Raw genomic sequence first — 4,397 nt, forward strand, 5'->3', positions numbered from 1 at the left:
TAACTCTTGATCTTGAGTAACTTATGTGAAATCAAAATGCGAAATCAAAGTTATTGTTATGATTGCTGATTGTGCCCAGTACACAGAGCTCACGCAGTGGTAAGTGTTTCACTAATGCACGTGATCCATAAAATATAGGAAAAATAAGCAGCGTAAATTCCTAATAGAAGCACAATCTCTTGCAAGTTGCAGTTCTAAGAGCACTACTCTTCCCTTTGAGGTTCACCAACACCTAAGCGATTATCCCCACCGGCATAATTGTTGTTCCCAATTGCTGTCTCTGACTTTTTGTCAATCCCGGCTGCGTGAATATCAATCTTGTTTATAACTGGAGGGGCTTGAATATGATCATGATGCCCCTCATCTTTAACATTTGCTGTTGGCCTGGTTTTTCCAAAGTCACTGATATCGTCCTCGTCGTCGTCTACTTGTCCTTTGGAACAAATGTTGATGCAGATTTTGAAACACTGACAGGTTAAGTTCAGCAGAAGAAATAGTTAGGATCAGTTCTTCTATATAACTATCAATATAAGATAAGACGGGGGCAGTCCAATAGGTCACATGACAAAGCTGTGTCACACTCCTATGTGGAGGACCTTTGGGTTCAATTCCCATGTACGCCGCTATGTGCGCCAAGGGCATATTTTACTCAAACGAACAAACAATAAAAAATAAATAAACAATGAGGCATGAAGGGACATACCTGCCCTCATTTTCTCATGAACCTAGCTATTTTGGTGAATACATGCACATACAAAGAAAGAAAGATACTTACCATTTTCTCCAACTGGGAAGTGACTACACAAACTGTAGAGAGGGGATCAAGCTTTTTATAGGAGATGAGGAATGGAGAAGAGAATGATTAGAGTGTGAAAGGTATATATGCGGTCTTTTTCTTTCGGTAGAATCATGACAAGTATGTTGCATAGAACTTTTAAGCCTGAAAAAAGGAAATATAATGTGAAAAAGTAAGAATTGCCCGTATAATCGATTATTTTTTCAAGAATTGCCTGTATAATCGATTATTTTTTTTATACTTGGCATTCCTCTAATTAGTGTTATATCTTTTTCTTCTTCTTCTTCTTTGTTTAGGTATGATTTTGCTGTTATTCAATTCTTATTAAAGAATGATCAACAGAAGGTACATGTCTACCCAAAATTGTCCTAATTCCCAAAATTTTAGCCATCTTAAGTTTTGGACAAAATAGTTGCTAAAGATCCCCCCATAAGTACATCATTATGTTCTTTATACTTCTTTTGAATCCTCTTCTGTCGGTATTGCTGTATTTTTTTTAATAGTGAAACAACATCCACCTTTTTAATCACCGAAAGTGAAACTATTTCCAGTTTAATTAATTTAGTCAAGTCTAGTTGTCTTTCTAATTTTTTTTAATGTAATAGGAGAATCATGCCTATATGGTGGTATATTCTTAATCGCAAGTTTTAATTGCATTAATTAGGGAATGGGCAGAACATCTATAGTCAAGTCAAAAAATAAAAATAAAACCAGGAAAGAAGCATCACTAAGCTCTAAATATTCCTTATACGTTGCTTTTTTTCAATTATCGAATCTTAGGTAGAATGGCATTACTCTTGAGATGCATGAAAGCGCAATAAAAAGTTCTAAATATTTTCTATATTATTAATGAGCCCATAGATTCACTACTACTTGAGAATGAATAATATCTATATGTTCTACAAGTTAAACAAGTTAACTTCTATTCCCCGAAAATTCAGGGAAGAAGTGAAAATTGGCCAATCTTTAATGGTGGTAAATTCAAGGTCGTGAATGAAGAAATAATAATGACCAATGTTTGTATGTATATAGGAATATTTTTTTTTATGTATTTTGATTCTCAAATACCTATATCAATCTTTCTACCTGCTCTTTTGCTGAAGATACACCTGTTAATATTGGAAGATATTATATGATTCATTGCTCTTTATTAACAGAATTTTTACTTTGTATAGGAACTCTAGGAAATGTATAAATGTGGGATCCTCCTCTTCGGCAGTGTTTAGATTGGGGACTTATTTAATTTATACCTGAGATTAATTGATATAATCATTTGGGTTAGATATTGTTGGGGGCAGAGTCACGCCCACCGCCGCGGAAGCGATATGTCCTGAGAGAGAGCCCTGGCTTTTGTTGTCACAAAAGCACAAGTCAACCTCGATATCTGTGTTTCGCGAAGGAAACCCAGACTCAGTAGCGAAATATCTCAGCGAAGTGAGATATCCACTCTTCCTCTCATCAGCGCAAGACCGAATTTTGAGGGATCCTACAAGCAATAGCCAACAACCCAGAAAAACAGTAAATACACGAGATTTACGTGGTTCGGCAAACTTGCCTACGTCCACGGGAGGGGTAACCCAGAAAAACAGTAAATACACGAGATTTACGTGGTTCGGCAAACTTGCCTACGTCCACGGGAGGGGATGAGGGGGGGATTCCACTATGAGAAGAACACCGACGACTTGTACAATCCACAAGCCCGTCTCAAAGAAAAATAGATCTGATTTTTACCCAAAAGAAAGAAACCTCTCTTTTGTAGAATCTCTCTTTTTCTCTCCTCAACAACTGCTGCAATTTCCTCTGCTCTGCCGCCAAAAAGAAACAAGAACCCTCTCTGGCTTTAGCGATTTTCCCACAGTGTGTTTTTCCTTTCAGCTGCTGTTCCCACACACGCTGCCGACTTTGATTTCCCACAGCAGCCGCCTAAAGAATTTCCCCTCAGCGTTTTCACCCTTGTCACAAAACCCTAGGAGATCATTGCTATTTATAGGGAAAAATCCGGACCTGCTTTGCCAGCTGGAAAACGCGTTCACGAGCCAGCAAAAGAAAAAACGTGTTCATGGTCCCCACACGTCTTTTCTTTCCGCGTGAATGGATAGACCCACACCGCTGTTCACAGATATGTTATGTATGGAATATATGCAACAACTCATTGATCTGGCTGGTTGTGAGGTAATAGTTCTAATTTTTCGTAAGCTCAATTCTCATGTTCTTCTCCGTTCTTTTGCTTTCTATTTCTCTAACTTTTAATTCTATTACACATTTACACCCCCACACCCCCACACCCCCCTCTTGTTTGTTGTTTTGAGAGGAATGGGAACAACTCATCCCAGATGGTCTCTTACGACAAGCGGAGTTTTTTCAGTTAAATCTTTTTATAATTTCCTAATCTCCAAGGGAATTCTATCTCCTGTATTCAAAGTCATTTGGAACTCTATAATTCCGAGCAAAGTTCGATTTCTTTTCTTCGTTGTTGTGCGTTAATAGGCTGCACACCAAGAACAACCTTCTTTTAAAAGATTGGCAAGGTGATTTCATATGCTCTTTCTGTGGGTTAGAAGAAGAGTCAAGAGATCATCTTTGCTATTCCTGTCCTTTATCAATGCAAGTGTGGAGTCACTTCAAAGAGTATCACCTACCCTTTCAATGGCCTTTATCTTTCAAAGATCTTCTACAATCTGTTGATAATTTAAAAGGAATTAAGGGACATCTATGGCGTACAATTTTTTCATCAGTATGCTGGAGTATATGGATTACAAGGAACAAATTCCTATTTGATCGTATTAATTTCTCTTACAAGTCTATTATCAACTTAGCTATTTCTGGACCATATGAATGGACATGCTCTGGAAGTGGTTCTGCTGCTCAACGTTTATCGACAAGGCTTGAAGAACATCCAATTAACAGGAGAAGTGATTAATGAGGATCTGATGAAATTTCTGGTAGTTGGTTATGATAGTTTTTTGAGTTATGTAATTATTTTAGTTACTACACTTTATTTTCTCATGTAAGCTTTTGACTGTTAGTCTGTAGAAAATCTAGTTTCTGATAATTATACCTATAGCAGGCTTTGGTTCTTCCCTATATTTGTCTCAACGATGAGTGACGGCAAGACCCACTCCTCATCTTCACAGATCTTTGGAAGAAGAATGTTATACATACGTCCCTAATTAGAAAGAATTTTATTTTCTATCTATTAACATCTGGATACAGTTCGTATCCGTTTCTTTTTGTATCTAACAGCTTTGTACTCTTTTTGGCTTTTAATGAACATGGATTATCCCTTGTTTTTCTATAAAAAAAATAATAATAATGTATGGAAGTTGTCAGTGTAAGGCCGTATAAGATTAGAACATAACAGTAAATGTTTACATTGGCCTTTTGCGTACCAATCATTGTTTTAATAAAAATAATGTTAGGGGCACACCCCCTAACACACCACCAACCACACCCCCCTCTCCCATCGCTACAGTAAACCGGGCCCCACATGGGATTTTAAAATTTTTAAAATCTCATGTGGAGCCCGGTTTACTGTAGCGATGGGAGAGGGGGGTGTGGTTGGTGGTGTGGTAGGGGGTGTGGCCCTAACACCCCTCTTTGA

At 37.7% G+C, this 4,397-nt stretch overlaps 1 protein-coding gene across 4 annotated transcripts in view; it reads left to right on the forward strand.

Annotated features, from left to right (window-relative positions):
• The window catches only part of LOC109824251 (heme-binding-like protein At3g10130, chloroplastic), a 13,946-nt gene extending 11,870 nt beyond the window's left edge, over window positions 1-2,076 (forward strand). For 2 of the 4 annotated variants that reach the window (XR_002242578.1, XR_002242580.1), the window contains exons 10-11: window positions 1,093-1,141; window positions 1,972-2,076. The gene's annotated coding sequence lies outside the window, so the exon portion shown is untranslated. The remainder of the gene's footprint in view (window positions 1-1,092; window positions 1,142-1,971) is intronic. The other 2 variants (XR_002242579.1, XR_002242581.1) reach the window with 1 other exon arrangement.

This window comes from Asparagus officinalis, chromosome 9 (assembly GCF_001876935.1).
Source record: "Asparagus officinalis chromosome 9, Aspof.V1, whole genome shotgun sequence".
Lineage (NCBI taxonomy): Eukaryota > Viridiplantae > Streptophyta > Magnoliopsida > Asparagales > Asparagaceae > Asparagus > Asparagus officinalis.